This window comes from Meleagris gallopavo, chromosome 2, assembly GCF_905368555.1.
Source record: "Meleagris gallopavo chromosome 2, MGAL_WU_HG_1.1, whole genome shotgun sequence".
NCBI lineage: Eukaryota > Metazoa > Chordata > Aves > Galliformes > Phasianidae > Meleagris > Meleagris gallopavo.
The window spans coordinates 14,448,286-14,467,756 of NC_139405.1; the positions used below are offsets into that span (position 1 = coordinate 14,448,286).

A 19,471-nucleotide genomic window follows, 5' to 3' on the forward strand; every position below is an offset into this window, starting at 1 on the left:
AAGTTTTAGATCAGATGTCAGGAGGAAGTTCTTTACTGAGAGAGTGGCAAGGTGCTGGAACAGGCTGCCCAGAGAGGCTCCAGAGATGCTCCATCCCTGAAGTTGTTCAGGACCACATTGGATGGGGCGCTAGGCAACCTGGTCTAATACCAGATCTAGAGGTTGGAGGCCCTGACTGTGGTAGGGGAGTTTGGAACTTGATGATCCTTGGGTTCCCTTCCACCACAAGTCATTCTATGATTCTAAACCTAATGCATCACAATATGTTGTGCTCCTCTCACCGCACTAGCAGACCCAATCAGCTCCAGTAATCTTATCCACCCTGGTAAATTCAAGCATTAATTTCTGCTGAAGACATATTCCCACAGAGGCAGAGTAAATAGCTCAAGCATCCCAAGCCAGCACTGTACCTTTGCCCTAAAGGAGCAGCCCCATTAGCAGTGCCTCTGTTATATTCAACCCAGACTTCCTAACAATATCACATCATAAAACCATCATGCATCTGGTCCAAATTTAAGGCACAGTTGGCAGTACTTGATACAAGAAAGAAACCAAGGACTGAATTAGTATCCCACTAAGTTGGTTTGGGTTTTTTGTTGTGTTTTCTTTTTCCTCCAAGTCACAGATGAAGTGCAGAGCCATGCAGAGAAGTCCTTCATATGCCTACCAACCCTTCCCAAAGAAAAAAAAAAAAAAAAGGTTGTCTAGGTTTTATGTTCTTTGAAAATGCCACTTCATTACCTCACTCCCCCCTCCCCCCCCACTTTGTGTGCGTGTGTGTGTGTCAGGAGAGGTTAACAAAATTACTTGGGGGGATGAAACATACTCAAAACATTCTTTCTGGATCATCAAATAGGATTAGCATATGAATTACACTTTGCAGTGCAGCACACCTGAAGGAGACAGGGCTGTTAGGACTGCACACACACCCTCTGCTCTGGCACTAACGAGGAATTGCAGCATGTGGTGTGTCTGCAAGTGTGTATGCAACTTGTTGGTTACCAACTTGGTATTTAGAACAGAAGAAAATAATCAAAGTGCCAGATGCCAAGGGCTGAACTACAGTGTTACACCTTGGTGCTCCTTAGTGCATCTCTGGACTCTCACCTCTGGCAGAAGCTTAGCCAGTACTAGTCCAGCCATGCCACAAGCACGGTACACGCAGCGAGTAATCCCCAAAAACATGCACCCAAAGAGACTTGCTTAGTTGCAGACATGCCAGATAAGAGTGCAGGCCAGAACCACACGCTCCAGGAAGCTTAAAACTGAAGGCCTTTACCTCCTCATACTGACATGACAAGCCAACAGTTGTAAGCCTTCAATACGTTCAACAAGGAACAGGTAGCTCTTCCTGGAAGAGCTGGGAGAATTGGTGTTCCCAGCTCCTCACCAGATAGGTACTCCTCCTACTTATTTTCTTTAACCATCAATAAACCACTCAGGTCATCAAGAACTTGCACGCTTCATTTTGCACAGGATTCTATCAATTTCTGCTCTTCTGATGACCCAAGCAGGCAGTGCTACCTACCATAGTGTTCTTAAAGCAGCAGCTTTTCCTTCTTTTTGTTTTCACTTTTTGTTCTACTACCACTTAATGAGTTGTGAAAACAAAGCTTTACATGCACCTGTTGTAAAGATAAGCAGCATCAGATACAGCTTCAGATCACCCAAGAAAGATAACTGTCACAATTTGGTAATTAAACAAAAAACAAACAAAAAAAACTTACCCTTTTCCAAGGACCAGGGCTCACTAAACACTCCAAAGGAGGTAATCTCCAAGTAGAGCTGCTTCTCTCGTGGCTGCCAGCCTTTAAATGAGAATAGGGAGAGGTAGACCCAGGGTTCACCCCTTCCAGTCACCAAGTGAATTGCTCACACCTGTGCTCCCAGGTTGGCTATGCCCCTTCACCAGGTGCTCAATCACTGGTTCAGGCTGTGACCTAACGGTTTCCATACACCTGTGCAAAAGAATAATTATCTTCCATGCAAAATGCATTTTACAACACCACATAGATCACAAGGAGAAGCTGAAGAAGATGGAAGAGATTTCTTTTAGATCAGTATTTCTGGTAGGCCTATGGAAATAAAGCCAGCAGAAGCAAGATCCTCCATTGCATTCAATCAGCACTGTTTCCTGTGTACTCAGGTATGTTAAAGTTTGGTGGGGTGAGCTGGTAAATTCAACATAGAAGAAAAAATGTATGATGATGGCCTACACACAACTTAGTAACAGCTGCTTGCAAAGTCAGCATCACCATCATAATCTACCAACTGCTGCTTTGAGATATGTATGAGAAAGGTCCCTCATCTTCACATTTTTATTTATTTCTTGATTTTTGTCTGACAGGAAATATGCCAGCTGTAAGGACACTCCGTGCTGAACACCCTTGTCTCCAAGTATCAACCAGGATATATGAGACATCTGATAGCAGGCAACAGTAAAACAAACACACCACACTCCTAAATGTCACACTGTACCCTTTCATCTTAATTGACTAAATCAACTACCTGATGAGTTAAAATTCTCATTCAGTTCAAGGCTCAGGATCAATGTCTGTCCTTATACAAACTGCAAGGCTTGGTTCTCCGTGTTCACATATGTTCTGTTACCTACGTGGTACACAAACCGAGTGGCTGAGCACTGCAGAGCAGAAAAGCAGGTGTCATCGGCGATAGAGAGCCAAGAGAGATCAGGAAAAAGGAGGTTGAGGAACGGGGCCAGATTCACAAGTGATGTAAACCAGAGACTCCTGTTGTTTCCAGTCATCAGCTGGAAAACGGGGACCATCTCCTTTCTTCTGTCTTTATGGTTTTTTTCTGCTGTAAACTCTTCAGGAGTGCTATTGTCTTTATATAGCAGTGTACATCACCTAGTGCAAAAGATCCCAAACCATGCTCAAGCCTTGAGACTGCAGTGAAATAGTAATTACTTGGTTCCAGAGGTTTCATTCAGGAGCAGCAGTACTCCAGTGCTGCCAGATGAGAATTGCAAATTGCTGCCATCCACTGAGAGAAGATCAATTTTAATTAATCTATAGCATTTGTTATTGTTTTCCTATATTTTAACATCACTCTTCTGATCCCTTTACTAAATGGTTTAGCAAGTTCCATTGCTGATTACAGTTATTCTGATCACCCTAGCAGCCTAAAGTGTTTATAATCAGTGTAATTCAAATCTCTTTGTTATAGTCTTAGGAATCTCCTGAAAATAGAAAGTAAAACTAATGGGAAACACAAATGTTTTATAGATTCTATGCACGTCTTTCAGAGTAGTAGCCAGCTAAACAGACAGTAGGGGAAAAAAGCAGAGATCAAAATCTAGGTCAGAATAAATGCTGGCCAGGAGTCCACACAATCAAGTCTCAGGCTTCCCATAAAAAAAAAAGAATGGAAAAAAAAGGAAAAAAAAAATATTTATTTTTAGGAGGAATAGTGGTCAGACCACATTCTGAAAAAAAAAAGACATTTCAGACACTCTATTACTCCCTCCCACCTGTTTCTAGGACACCCACTATTAGCCATTAACTTGATGGATGCTTCATTACTTGTGTTGCCAGCTGGTGCTCTCCTTGCCCTGCCTCTCCATGAGCCCCAGCCTTGCCTCAGGCTCCTCTCCTGCAGGTCCCACCGCCTCCAGCTGCCAGCAGACAAATCAGGAGACCCAGCACTACGGCCTGCCCACTCCTTACCAGAACAAAGCCCCGTACCCCTCTGCAGCAGCCAGACTCACATTTTCCCATCCACAGGTGGTCAGTGGGACCATTTGCACTCCACATGCTCTTCTCTCTGTCCTTTTTAATAAGCTACAGGCATGACAGCTCTTTCGTCAGATGCCAGGTACCTGGATAGTGCAGATTTTCTACCTGTGAAACACACAGGAAAGGGAAAGTGAGGTTCAGGGCTGCAGGACAGCTGCAAGTAGCCCAGCAGGGCTACATGGTGCACTTACCAGCATCTGCAAAGCCCAGAGCCCTGCCCATGCCTTTGCCACACCTGCAGTTGAAAGTGCCATTAAACACAAGTGCTGGCCTTTCAGGTGAGCAGACAGCAGCTCCAGCCATTTCAGACCAGGGTTAATGCTTCACTGAAGTCATGTCCTCAGGCTACGCTTCTCAAATGTGGCGGCATAATTTTTAAAGCCTCACTTTCAGAAGTAACTTAAGCACTTAAATGGAAAGTCTTAGTGGCTTACGGTGAGATTTACACCCTTAACTGCTGAAGTTACCCTTAAAATGGCTCCAGCCATTTCACTTCTTGTCTGGTTGAGCCACCAGAGCTCCAAGGCAGGGACTGTGGCCTCTCACTCTGTGAGGCTGGGTTGTAGCTTCCATGCCTAAATCCCTGGCACTGCTGGGTGCCTGCATGTTGGCAGTAAGAGCTGGCCTTTTCCTTGTGGGGCTGACTGCAATCCTCGTGGAGCTCCCTTTACTTCTGAGGGGCTCGAGGAGCCCACCACCCTGCTGCCAAATCATTCTTCATTTGATTTGAAACTCATAAAATACCGTATTTCTGAGAGGAATTGGCCACAGCGTCATCACAGGAACACCAACATTGAAGTCCCCCGCTCTTTGAAGCTGGAGCTTTAATGATTAATTAGTGCTGAAGTACTGGAAATACACCTCACTTGAGGCAGTTTAAGCTTCTCTTTGTATAGATAAAAACTATGATTCACATAAAAGGATAACCCGGAAATGCAAGACACAGAGGGTGAAGATTAAAGCACAAGCCTTCATTCACATGCAGATGTTTGCCCAACAGGACTAATTGGAGAACCTGTCCAGCTTTAGGGAGTGTTTCCATTAAACTGCTGACATTTTCCAGTCCACGACTTGCATTGCAAGAAAGGACGACTGTTAGTGTAGAGGGAAATTTGTCCCTGATGTTTTTAAGAAGACTTGAGCTTTAAAGAAACATCCAGCCTATGGCAGATTGTGGAATAGTAATCCTTGCCTTGAGCATTTGAAGAGAAGCCATTTCCCCGTTCTGCTGTTGCAGCTACGTGTTTAAATACTTCCAAATATGCCTGGGGCTCTCAGTCCCACTACCACGGGCTCTCAGGACAAAGCATAACGTGAGAGGGAAATCTTCCAGGATACCACACCAAAAATCTAGTGCTGACCTTGTCAAAGGCAGCCTACCCAGTTCTAACACTAGCCCTCACCCTTCTTGTTTGTCCCTATGGCATGCAGAAGAGGACAAGAACATGCAATCTAATCAGAAATAGTTTATAGGTGCCACCACAGCCAGAAACAACTACAGTGTGGAGGGTCCAAACCTGACCATGTTGTGCCTTCTCATAATGTGCTGTGGGCCATCTCCTACCAGCAAAAAGCTCCCACTGCTGCCTGCTGCTGTGAGCAGCTCCAGCCCCCCAGGAGGCACAGATGTGCAACAGCTGCAATATTTGACTCACTATAGCATTGAGGAGCATTTGCCAAAGACTCTATGACCACGTACCGTGTGGATACTCTGTCTCTCCATCACCACGACGGCAGCCAGTACACAACTAAATGCTGGGGTGTTTTCTGGCAATAGTTCTTCTACATATTCAGTTCCAGAGACATATCCACTGTAGCAAAATTTTGGGCTTGTGGGGAAGAAAACAAACACTGACTTTCTTCAGAACAGGAATTCTGGTTTTCGCTTCCCACTTGTCAGTGATGTGGGGACTCATTTCTCCGTATATTCAATGTTTCCATCCATAGCAAGGGTGTGGGATAACCCTTAATTGATTTGTTTTGAGATCATCACATCAAAGCTGCCCTTGAACTACAGATCATTACCGTTGTATTGGCAGTAAGTACAATTTAATATTAACTAGCAGAGCTACTGGAAGTGCTCTTGGTGGAACCTGAAAGGCAGAAGAATTGCCAGCACTTTGCATTCATTACAAAAGTTGAAACTGAGCACAAGTCCAGTAAAACGGCAGCTACACCTCAGAGGTGAATCACAGCCCGTGGTTAGGCAGCCAGGGGGCAAGGCCAAATACGTTATTATACACTCACATCACACGAAACAGGAAAACTGTTTTATGGTTTTGACATTCAAACCCACTTGGCTTTAGATGAATTCCACACAATTCCCAAACTGAATCAAAATCTGAGGTAGAAATACAGAATGTATAGTCTGTGTAATGACAGATCTCTGCCCATGGTTAAAGCTGAAGGGAATGGTATAAATAGCATCAGCTGGAAAATCAGAAAGCCACTGGGAGGACTTCTAAGAGTGCAGTGTGAGTTGTGCTTTTGGGAGAGCAAGCTTCCTCCCACAGGCAGGACTGACCTGGAGAAGTGAAAACCCAAGGCTAGGTCACTGATCTCAGCCAAGCAAGATCATCACTTGGACCCTGAACTCTCACCTCAGCAGACGTGTCAGACACCAGGCTGGTGCCTATTCCTACACAGAAGTACAGGGATGAGAAAGGGTGCATGCATCTGCTTGGGTGTGTCAGTCTTTTTATCCCTTCTCCTTTTCTTCTCCTCTATCAATTCTATATTTGATCTATAACTTTGTCCCTCCAAACAACCTGCCAAAACCAAGCTACTTGTAGGTAAAGTTTCAGCTTGAATGATGAAAATTTCAGCATTTTCTAAAGACAAGAAAAAAAAAGATGCTTTAAAAACCTGGAAATAAGTACCTGAAGCTCATTTATTATTATGTATACAATAGCAGCAGCAGCTATAGCTCCCAAAATGGGATGAAAATTGCATGGAGCATGGAAACTGCATTGCGTATTCTGAGAAAGTCCTAAGCAGAGGGCTCTCTGTGAAGGAACACTCTATTCGCCAGCACCAGCACATATAGTCCTCTGCTCCATCAGGGTGAGCTTCCCACCACTCACAAATCCTGAATGATGGAGTGGATCCTGCTTATACCCAGGTATATGACTGGCAACTAACTCATTAATTACTTCAGTGCTGCACAGCATCAAAAGCAATGGAGCCAGATTCCAAGAGATCCCTTTGTGGCTTTGTCACACTGGCAAATTTGCAGCCGTGTAGTTTCCCAATAATTCCTCTCAAATGAAAGAAAAAAGAAGAAAGAAAAAAAAAAAAAAACACCAAAAAAATGACTGCCTGCTTAGCACATTCATGGAGTGCCCTGAGACCAATAACTGAAAGTCTGAATCCACTTATTATTTTTCTTTTCAGAACTTAATAAACCAGGATCTGCTGATATTGCCAGACACAAAACCCAAGCACTAACTCTTTAGCTCAGTTTTGCAGTTCTGGTGTTTCATATTCTAGGTGTCCTTACGTGTTTCCATGTTACTATTTTATTTGAATAATCCTCTCATTTTGTCCTGATTATCTTCAAGAGATACATCAGAACAATCCAGACTGGTTCTGTAAATGAATATTAGTGATGGAAGATTTAGAAGATAGCTTTTCAGCTGTTTGGGGGGGAGGTGGGCAGGATTTACATTAATTTATTTTTTTGAGACTGAATCCAAAATGAAAGCCACCCGCTGCCCTATTTTAGAGGGATGGAGGAGAAAAACAAGATGTTTCCAAAAGCTGACATGTATCAAAACTTGCACTGTAGAACCAGAGCTCATTTTGTCTGGTGGAAGGCTCTGGAGTGAGTGACAGAAGAACAAAACAGAAGGGAAGAACCCCAAAGCCACCAGGAATAAAGCCAGGACGACCATTAGCTGCTGGGTGCATCAGACATGGGGAGAACACCACAGGCACTTCCTCAACAGCTCCACATCTCAGCATTACAGCGGTCTCAACAGCAATCTGCAAGAAGGCACCATGAGCAACCCAAAGAGCCAAGGTCTGAAAGGAAGGAAGAGGTGACTGTGAAGCACTCCCACGTGCCCAACCAGTAAGAGCCCCTTTCCTCTCCATGCTCAGATGCTGGCAGGGAGGAACGTGTTTCCTTCGGGCTGCAGCAGGCAGACCGGTTTGGTGACAGCATCATTTGCTTTTCCCTGGCCCCTGCATGCCAGGTGCTGCCCCTCATAACCCTAATCTGTGCCTATGGAGGAGCACCGCATCCTGGCTTCCTGCACGGCAGCACAAGCAGCTTCTGCATTTTCCTTATCATCAAGAGAAGAAAGATGATCTTATGGCCACAGGTAAGGATTAGAGGTTGGTATCTGTGTCCTACCTTGGGCGATGTTGTTGGGCAGATTACTTAAACTTTATATACTTCCTTGTATAGAAACTTTACATTTGGAGATGAGGAAATCACCATACTTCCTTCCTCCTTGGAATGAAGTACCTGTCGATTCTTTGTGAGATGCAAAGGGATCGAAATCCCACACAACAGGCCTGCAGAGGCTTTTCAGTGGATTCTATAGCTGGAGGGTCCCATTGAAATGCAAATACCAGGCTCTTCCCAATTAAACAAGGTACATGTTCATATACACTGGATAACCTAAACTAAAGGAAGTGGAACAGTCTCTATGGAAATAACAATCCTATTCAAAACTTCGTCTATTAGAACAAATACCTTTAATTGCACCTAGAAAGGAACTGCTGACTGCAAAGCACCTGTGTGACACAAAGCCAGAGGGAAGTGCCTCTGTGTGCCAGGGAGCAGCAGGGCTGTAACCTGCCCCTGAGCTGCCCGAGATGGCGGTTCCTGGCCTCACAGCAAAGGATGCAGGCACAGCCATGGCGGCCTGCCATGGTAAAAGCTAATCCTGTTAAAGCTGCTTCCCTGCTGCTGTGGCTGGATGTGTGGGCTGGGGCTGGAGAAACCCCGTGAAGGTCTCAGTGGGAAAAAACTCTGCTTTTTGTCTGCTGTCATCGAAGCTGTGTCAGAAAAGTGGGTTTGCGCATGTGTGGATCTAGCAAACAAACACGTGGATGCGGCTCTGCTGATCCCATTTCAGCCCATTTAAGAATCCAGCCCACAAAACTGCTTTGGGTTCAAATTACTTCTGCAAGGGGGCATTGACCACAATATATCAAAGGGAAGTCATTGCTGATTGCAAAGCCTGGCCTCATTTTTCACAACCGGTGACCCATTTAAGCTATAGAAAATTTCTATCTAAAGGTGAAAATACCACTTTTTGTCAGTATAACAACAAACAATGTGCAGTTGCAGTTCATTTAATTAAAGGGGCTAATTTCCTTCAATTGTCTGTTACAGCATCACACAGGTGTTCCATTTCAGAGCGCATTAGTGCACGGCACTTTAAGCCTAAAAGCTAATTTTTAACTTAACCTAATAATGTCAGAAATAATGACCTGTGATTACTGCCTTGTGAATCAGACTCTATGATACTTAAAATAATTAGCATCAAAGGCTAATGGGGAGCTTGCTAAATTCATTATCAGCCATAAACCATCAGTGCTGAGCTGAACTTTACACTGAATGTTGGCGTGGGCTCCCTTGCCTCTTGGAGGTGGCTTTATAATACAGTTAGCTTGGAAATGTAGTTAAAATTTTGGCTACCAATTCTTCTTGAAGGAAGAAACTGTGGTATCAGTACCAAATGTGATGTGATTAAAACCAAGAAACAATTCCATGTGGTGTCTGTTGTGCATGGAGCACGCCTTCCCCCAGACTGCAGAACTGCTTCAGTTCTACTCATTCCTACTCTGACCCCAACCAGTGGCCAGTGCCACCCATAAATCCCTCAGTGGTCATCACTGGGGCCTTGCAAGGGTGGCAGCAACCAACCTTGATGCAGATTTCTCAAGACTTCTTCACCCCAAAAGGATACCCTTGTGCTTTTTACAGCCTTTCTTGGCAGTCAGTCTCTCACCAAGGTCAGATGGAAACACAGATTTCTGCCTCTGCAAAGCTTCCTCAGCCAAGCACACACCAGCACATACGCAGCCTGAGCTGGAGCCTAAGAGCCAACCAGCAGGAAGACCACTCCTCTGCGTATGCCAGAGTAGAACAACCACCATTTCTGCATGCTAAACAGTATTTAGGAAAAAATTCTTCACCAAAGGAGTGGTCAGACACTGGAATGGGCTACGCAGGGAGGTGGTGGAGTCATCATCCCCAGAAGTGTTCAAGAAACATTTAGATGTTGATCTAAGGAACATGACTTAGTGGGGAAATAGTGGTGGAAGGTTGGACTGAATGATCTTGGAGGCCTTTTCCAACCTTGGTGATTCTATGATTCTATGGTTTCCTGTACAACTGTCACATAGGACATCTGCCCTGGTGAAGGCTGTGTGGCTGTTAGTAAGGTCTGCTGAGTCCAAACTGAAGCTCAGGCTATGCTTGAAGCTTCTCCAGGTGCTCAGATTTCCTGAGGTAGCTCTGCCTGACAAACAATAACAACAACAGAGGCCTGAAAACAAGCGTGCATTTGGAGAATTTCCTCTTGCATCCAGGAAAGTGCTGAGAAGCTCAGCTGAGATGTAGAGCTGTTAATATCTTCTCACAAGCATATCCACAAAATAGATAGCAAAAACCCATTGGCTTTGAGGTACAAACCAAATTAGAAACAGGGATGGGAAACCTCCCAAATGCCCATAAGGAGTCTGGCTAAACAGCTCTGATGCTTGAGTGTTTGACTTGATATAATTCCACTGAACATCGGAGTCCAACATCTGAGAAATTCCCTTGCTTTAGAAATGCTACATTAGATCTTTAAGCCAGTTAGAAAGATTTTGAGAATTTTGCCCTGAAGTGCTTAAAAACAAAAATTCCCAATTATAACCACTTTGAATGCCAGAAATCCCAAATGTCCTCTTTCTCCCATTTATCCCAGCTGCCGCGTTGCCACAGCCCGACATGAGCTCTGTGAGACTAACCATGGCCAGTATCCAGGAGGATAACCTCAAAGGAAAAGAAGTAACCCAGACTGAAGAATTTGGAAATATTTCTGGTGGCTTGATAAAATTTTGCAGATCACTCCTGCTTCTGTTAGGGCACAGCAGTGCTGCAGCAGGCTGTGCTGCAGTATGCTCTCTGAGCTCACCTCTGTTCATGACAGATCCCAGCAGAGGTTTTACACAATTATGAGCATCTTAGCTGGTGTTCACCCGTGCAAAGAATCACAGAATCATTAAGGTTGGAAAAGACCTCTAAGATCATCGTGTCCAACCACCAACCCATCCCCACCATGCCCACTAACCCACGTCCCTCAGTGCCACATCTCCACAGTTCTTCAACGCCTCCAGGAACGATGACTCCAGCACCTCCGTGAGCAGCCTGTGCCACTGCCTCACTGCTCTTTCTGAGAAGAAATCTTTCCTAATATCCAACACAAACCGCCCCTGGCACAACCTGAGGCCATTCCCTCTTGTCCCATCACTGTCACCTAGGAGAAGAGACAGACCTCCACCTGTGCACAACCTTCTTTCAGGCAGTTGTAGAGAGCAGTAAGGTCTCTCTTGAGTCTTATCTTCTCCAGACTGAACAATCCCAGTTCCTACAGCCACTCCTCATGGGCTGACATGAGCTGAAAGCTTCTGCTAAGATTAACACACAATGAGTATGAAAATGAGACAAAGGCAGGTGGCAACCTTTCTATGGTCCTTTCCATTTGGGGTAATTGTTTCTTTTTTATGCTGCAGACATTTGGTCTGATTAGAGTGTAAGAACACCAATAGTTTCAAATAAGTGTACAACCTCCCTGGCAATGCCCAAGGATTACAGCCAGAGCATTATCTACAGCCAGAGCCTTATCTACAGCCCCAGCTGCTCTAAAGTCTCCTTCCCTCCACACAGACCTATCTTCTGTGACACCTCTTGGCTGAGCAGCTCCTCAACCCTCCCTGCTGCTAGGCAGAGCTTAGAGCACTCCGCCTGCCTGTGCAAGTCAGTAAGCAACAAGTCTGCAGCTCCCTGTGAGGGTGGAGCAGGAAGAGACTCCTGTTGTCCTCCTGCCAGCTGCTGTGAGATGTGCAGCACAGTGAATGACAGCCAGGCAGCTGGGATGCTGGGAGGAAGGCAGGTGAAAGGAATGAGAAAGAAAGGGAAGGAATGGAAGGAAGAGTAAGAAAGAGACACTAAGAAGAAAAAATAGGTTTCAAAGGTAGGTATTGGCTAGCTACTGGAACACGCTTCTGCAGGGTTTTATTAGGGCTGGTATGTGGAATAGGAATAAGTACACTACAGAAACATCAGGAGAGCAACACTACAAAGGAAATGAAGACCAGCTCTATGGTTCACCCGGAAGGAGGAAGGTGCATATGAACTTCGCTTATGGAGAATATAAAAATAATTAAAAAACTAAAACAAAACAAAAAAAACTGGCTCTGAAGCATTTGACATCAGCTCCTCTGTATCCTCACAAATGGATTTCCAGCCTTTGCACATTCCATATACAAATATAGCATGAGATACATGCAGGACTCCTTGAGAATCACAGAGAATATAACCCCGCTTCTTTTCCTTCACACAGCATGATGTAAGCAGAAGTTACTCACTGCAACTTTGTAGGATGTTATTCAGCATGGCATGAAAATCACGTGGCAGAAATGAATTTCTGTCACTAAGAGACTGCCACAAAGAGCACCTTGCTATGGGCTTTTTTCTATGGGCACCAGAAGAAACCAGTGTTGGAATCTGGAAAATTATTTTCCACCAGAGCAAACACCATATTGCTAATCTGTGTCTTTAAACTGAACTTTGAATAGCAATCTGTGGGAGAAACTGAAACAGGGGCAAAGCCTTATGTCTAAGTAACATCAACATCTGAGGCTTTTACACGATGCCTGGCATTGGCCAGTGATGAAGGATCTCACCGCAGTCACAAACCTGTTGTTCCACCTCCCTCCATACACACACACATATATAAATATGCACACAGAGTTCAGTGGCTGTGTTCTACAATCAGCTCATGCTTGCCCCAGTCACCCATGTCCCATTACATCACCTGCCCAGTTTTAAGCCTGTGCCTGATCCCAGTACACGGCAACTCTCAGCTGCTGTTTCAAGGAGGAAGAGGACCCGGCTGCAGCCCTTGGAGCTGTACCTCCTTCCCAAGACAGCCCTGGGGTAATGAGGCACCTCTCTTCATTTGGCTGCCAGCACTAGGTCAACCTTTGCAGCACCCAGTGCCTGGATCCTCCAGGGGGTGTGAGCTGTTGTTGTCACCTCGCTGAGGAGCTATTCCGATTGGCTCCGTGCCGCTGGGTGGTGGAAATGATTCTCTGAGAATCTTTTCAGGTGCATTGCTAATTTTCGAGGAATCCTGCCGATAGGTTTTCATTGTGTAACAGCCAACCTCAGGGCCAGAAATGAACAGATGTTAAATCAGAGCACTCCCCATCAGTTCCCGTGTCAGGAGCTCAGCCAGCTCTACATCTGACCTCTGTGGCTCAGGCCCGTTCTGAGCTCTGATGCTCAGCAAGCTGAAAGGACTTGGCAGTTTCTCCCTATTGCTTATAAGCATCCATCAAAACAACTGTAAATGAGTTATGTTTTAAGTATGCAAGAGGTTGGTTCTCTATGCCAAAAAACGATTAGCGTTCTCAGGCTTCCAGCAATGCAAAGCAGAGTCTGAGATGTCCTGATGAGAGATATATGCATTTCCTCTTAGACAATTAATATTAGGGGTGGGTTTTATTGCCATTCTTTTTTATGTTGTTAACATCCTGCCCTCTTTCCTGGTTCCTCCCAAAGAGCTACAATGCAATTTGCAAAACTCCTCTTTGTAAGATGTAAACATTTACTAAACATTGTCTTTTCACTTTGTATTCTGACAAAAGAATAGAAGTCAAGATGTTAAATATATTTCTGTATTTGCATCTGAAAGCCCCAGGCCTTCCTGCACACACTGCAGATAACTTCCATTGTTTGGAGCACATTACCTTTTCTGTAGATCAACGTCTGCACAAAAATCCAAAGGCGAGGCCTTTTCTGAAGCACTTAGTTGGACCATCTCTGACTCCGTGCATTACAGACGCATTAACTCCGTATGATGATCACCTGTGTTATTCCATCTCATTATCTAATATTGAAACGCACGCACGCAGCCTGCCTCACAAACTCACCGCTGGGGATGTAAAAGTGAGAGGTCAGCGTATCTGGCTTATTTTCCAGTGCAATTACAGATAAACCAGAGGCTGAAACTACCACTTCAGAGGTCATTCCTGGAACTGTCATGCACTTTGGCACCAAAGCCTGGAGTGGTTATGCTGATCCAACTGTCTCTGTGGGATGGCCGAGCTGTATCGGCCCTCATGGGGTTTCTGGAGGCTGTCAACAGACTCAGCAGCTACCGAGCAGCCCAGGAGGGCAACAACTGTGGGCAAACAGTGAACCTGGAGCACAAACCATCAGCGAGCTGAAGACTCTCCTGAAGTCAAAACACCTGGAAGCACTTCAGTCACTTCCCTCATGTCTCCGCTAGATTGAAAAAATCCAGTGGCTTCATCAGCTCCACCTCTGCCAGAAGCCTTCAAAATGAAAACAGGACCTTAAACCTAGTTTTGACAGAGATGAAGTGTGGAACATCCAAAGCTCTTTTTCCAGCCTCATTAGCTGCCCCAGGCGGACCTTTGCCACGATGGCAGCACACAGCAGACCCAACCTGCTTTCATTTTTGCATTTGCTTCTTTCTGCTTGCTGCAAACCTATATTCTACAGGTAGTAAGAAATGGCTTTGTCTCACACTGTAACGTTCTCCAATGGCTTAAAATGAAACTAGTTTTCACAGTCATGTTTCTTATCAACAATCAATTGCTTTTCCTTTCTCTTTCTTCACCATTCTCGTGCATGTCTTCAAGAGTAAAGAGCACAGTTTATCTCATTACATGCATGTGCGTGTGTACACATACAAATTCTTTAAGCTTAATTATTTGAAAAATTTCCAGTTAAAATTCCTACTAAATGAGCAAACATCATTTAAAGAAGAAGAGCTTAATGTCACTTGGCATTCTTCTTCAAACAAGAAGAAAGTCCAGTGCATGGAGATGTAGTGCACAGACTGACTCCCTGATACTGATGTGTCACTGGGATGTGGATTTGCACAGCTGATTCAGTGAGGTGTTTTTCTAAAGGCTCAGGTTTTCTAGAGCTACACCAATGGTAGCACGGCTTAAATCTTTTTAAAGCTACACCACATCCACAGAAGCCATCTTTGTGAATTTTTTGGAGGGAGGTGGGGCTGTTTGTTTGTTTTCAATAGCCTGCTAACCTCCTTTTCTGCTGCAGACAAAGCCTTCGGGCCAATCCTGCAAACACCTCTGGTATTGTTCAGAGCCGGCGCTTTTGCACCTGCCAGGAAATTTGTAAGATCAGAGACTCAGATCCACCTTTTGCAACTTCTCTGCCTTCCTGGAAACTCCCCCAGAATAGCTGCCTGGGTAGGATTAGGCTCTCGCTTTGGAAGTTGATTATGTGATCTCTGTTTCGTTCAGCCTTGCCAGCTGAGGCTTACCTCCAGATGAGTATTTCAGCACGTGCTTAACCTTAAGCAAAGAGATACTCGTGCTTATAGTTAAGCATAGGCTTAAAAATTTTGTTGGAAGCAAATCACAAGCACATTCTTACATACTTCTCTGGGCTGGGCCTAACCATAGTTCTCCTGCTAAAACAGACTTCTTTTTTTCCCTCCCCAACACTTATCCCATCACTGTAATTTCCTTCTTCAATAACTCTCTCCAACTGCTTCATTCCAGTGATACCAAAGGGAAATGACATTTTCTTCTCTGGCAAGTAGATCATAATTGACAACAAACTGTTGGCTTACGCACTGCTCTGCAGGAAGAGGTATATCCTTCATTTAGACCAACTGACCCAGGCTAACTATATAGCCGGGTCTGTCTGATACCTGTCTCTCCCTGAAACGTTGCCTGTTGTGTATCTCGTGTGCTGTAAGTGCTGCTCTGCTCCAATATGCACAGTGCTGCTTTACTGAGGTTTTATAGGGGGAAAGCTGATTACTCCGCTAAGCATCTCAGAGCAGAAAAGGAATGCGACGTGCTGCTCCTGCTGCATAGGGCTGCCGAGTAGAGAGTTAATATCTTGCACATGAGCCATTTCACCTACAGCAAGAAGTGAAAGCATGCGACTACACCCAGTGAGTGATCACAGAGCACCCTGCAGGGAATTTGCTTCCATTTCAAAGGGAGAGATCAAAACCCACAAAGAAAAGTTGGGAGGGGGGGAAGAAAGAGAGAAAGATGCTCCCAGCCTGCTCGTGAGATCAGTGTTGGGCCCAACCTCATAAGCTTTCTGACAGGAAGGGAGAGGTATGGACAGAAGAATCAGAGAGCGCCTTCAGTGCTGATTATTTATGTGCTGGGGTTTGATCCTACACACTGCAGTGAATGGGAGGCTTGCCACCAACTTCAATGGGAACAGAAACAAGTCCCATCACCTTGAGGTTCATCGGCTGCCTGCAGAAAGTTTTAGTATGCCTATCGAAATTAAATATAGGATAATTTGACAGTTTAATGACGACATGGTTCTCGCATTAAAATATATACACATTATATCTCGCATTAAAATATATCCTTTGGGTTTTAAGATTCTCTTTTTCCTGGCTGTTTTCTTATAAAAAGTCTTATGTTTCAAGGGAAGACTGACAAAAATGGGACAGTCGTGCGCACAAGAGCAAAAGGCCTTACAGTTCAGCCCTGTCCTACCTCCCTGCCTCCCTCGAGACTCAGTAGTTTAACGCAGTTGGCATTAGAGGTGTCATCAAATTAGCCATCCTTTAAGTGCTTCGCTCCTGTGCCAGAAGCAAAAAAGGTTGCCTAATTTAAACCATGCCAAATAGGGCATTTGGCCATGAGAAATTACTGAAGAGCTGGCGGAAAAAAAATAAAAACAACCCGCACCAAAGCTGCAATCAATGTCTGTGCATGGGATCTATCCATTGGTCTGAACAGTGAAGAATTCGTCCTGGATGGCAGAGCCAGAGACCGGACTCCCCACAGCTCCTCAAGAACTTCGGACTCACATGCCTGAGTAAGTGACTTCCAACCCCTTGTCATCGTGTTCACTTAGTTCTTAATTATTACATTATTCTGCTCACTGCAGGCAACTAATGCCAGTTCACCCTGAGTTTGGGCTCAGAAGCACGATAGGCAAGGTTTAAGTTAAAAACAACTGCCTCATTTCCATCAGCACACAGCTTAACAAAACTATCTACCTCCAGGTTTTTGGGTTAACTTCTTTAGAACCCCACAGCACTGCTGGGTGGCAGCTCCTCATGTGCAGGAATGGCCCATCCTCCACTCAGGACTCAGCAGTCTGGCAGCTGTGATGGGAAATGACAGAGTCGACAAGTGCCAGGAGGAACCCAACACCCAGGTATCTTCTTCTGCAGCCACCTCTGGAGACTTTTTGCTAGGTAAGCCCATCCTATTTTCCCTCCAGTACCCTGAGGCTTGTGGTTCTCCCCCCCTGCACCAGGATTGTCAGTCCTGAGGGCAACCAGCACTAATGGCCCATCAGCCCCCGAGGTGTGGGTGCAGCCCTGGAGGGAAGCGAGGGGAGACGGAGCAAACGCCTGAGTTTCAAACAAGAATGAAACATCCCTGCTTCCTACTCCAAGAGAAGCTTCCACCACTTAGTACTGGGCTATTTCATGGGAAAATACAGGATAATCCCTGGTCTGGGCAACAGCAGCAAGAGAGATCTTTAACATTAACTGTAAAAAATACAGCTTGACCAATACTATATGAATTTGTGCCACATTCTGTGATGAGCTTTTTGAGGTTTTATTCGATGGCCTGCTTGGGGAAGGACAGAGGAGGAAGAAGAGCAAAACTACTTCAAATCAACCTGAAAGGACTTCTTCCCTCCCTCTGAGATCTTTCCTTTCTGCTCAGAGTGTCAGAGGAATCATGCTCCCCCAGCCTCTGGATCAGAGAAGTCCCACAGCACGCACTGCTGAGGGGAGCCAGCCGGGGGGCAGCGGGGCCAGAGCTGCACTCAGCTCCGAAGTTTCCCAGCCAGAGACTGCAAGCAATGGCTGCTGATTGCTGCGGCAAGGAGACAAGCCTCCGCTGCGAGATGCATAATCTCCAATTTATACAAAGCTTTGAAAGACATCCAACAGTCTAATTGGGAGGCCCTTAAATTAAAGTGGGGATGGGATTTGGAATCCACTTTAGAGCCTGCAGTTTGCAGGGAAGCACGGGGATCCATTTCATCTGTGCTGATATCAAGGGAGCACAATATAAATGTTTTCTGGAGCTTTTATTCCTCCAGCCCTGGGGTTTACATGAGGATTGGCTTTTTTTTTTAAATTATTATTATTTTTATTTTTTTAATTCTGAAGCCTCTTTGAAGTATAATTTCAGACAAGGTGTACGATGGTGGTGTCTGGGGTACCAACACTTCACTCAGCTCCCCCAGCCAGACCAGGGCACTTGTGTGCCTGCTGCCCCCCATCATGACATGCCCATTGCAACAGCCTGGGGCTGCTCTCTCTCCTCCACTGTGCCTTTACAGCCCTTGTGTTAAAGGCACACTGTGCCCTCAGGATGGCTTTTTTGGCCTGCCATCAGCAGGAAGGCTCTGTAGCTGAAGCAACAGCTCTGCAGCTGAAACAACCGTGGGGGGCAGGAATGAAGGGGGTTCTCCTTTGCACATCTGCTTTTTATTTTGACTCTGTTGCAGTACTGCAGCCATTTTGCATCACTCTGAATCTGGCCCACTGACAAGGACCCTATGGCGAGTATACCTGAGCGCTGGCTGCAGACCCTGCCACCTTTCATGCTCAGCTCCAACCAGGATTTGTGTTCTGTAACCATAGAAATACGTACATTTCTATTTCATGGGAACCAGAAGCCAAAAGGGACATCTATTTTCAACTTGTCCCACTATCCTGATCAGCACACACACAAAGATGAGAGATCGCAAGGACATAATTCACCACTTAAATTAGGTATTCTCTGTAGACCTGATGGTTGATCAATAACATACTCCAAGAGGAGGGCTCCAATGGTCTCCATGAGCCCCTTTCCAGTTGCCACAGTATGGCTGGGCTGCAGCCAGGCTGATTTACAGCGCTTAAGAATTGACCTCTGCATAGTGAGAGTGCTGAAACGTGTCAGCAACTGCTAAATGTAGCCACTTCTTCTTCTAATCTTCTGACAACATTTTCTTCTTAGTTGCGTGCTGAATATTATCTGTGGGAATGGGAGTTTTCCTAAGTGCTTGTATGTACTGCCAGCTCTGAGCATTATTTCTCCTTGCCACCTGAGGTGCCTCACGTTCACAAAGCCCTGCAACAATACCATGTGTGCACAGGAAATTCCCTTCACATCACAGTGACATAAGGAGGAGAACAGGGAGCATACAATGCATGTAAAAATATAAACATAAGAAATGACCTCATTTGTGCCAGTGTTCAGGCTGATTATATAGGTTCATGGCCAGAATTTCTTCCAGGGCCTTATTTTTGCTCTCCTCTCCAGCATGATGTATGCTCTGAGGAAAAACAGGATAGCATCGTTAAATAAGGCTTGGCTTCATGTCCCGTGCTTTCCCTCCGACCCACAAGCCTCCTCCCTTCCCAAGCACCGCTCCCATTCCTTAGAGCTGGGAGGGCAGGGGAGCTTTGGCCCTGTCCCACAGGGAGCAACCA

At 45.3% G+C, this 19,471-nt stretch overlaps 1 long non-coding RNA gene across 1 annotated transcript in view; it reads right to left on the reverse strand.

Annotated features, from left to right (window-relative positions):
- Positions 1-4,199, reverse strand: part of LOC146544873 (uncharacterized) — a 49,973-nt gene extending 45,774 nt beyond the window's left edge. The window contains exons 1-2 of the long non-coding RNA XR_014881884.1: positions 3,731-4,199; positions 1,728-1,808 (exon numbers count right to left, since the gene is read on the reverse strand). This is a non-coding gene — a long non-coding RNA (uncharacterized LOC146544873). The remainder of the gene's footprint in view (positions 1-1,727; positions 1,809-3,730) is intronic.
- Between the last annotated feature and the right edge of the window lie 15,272 nt (positions 4,200-19,471).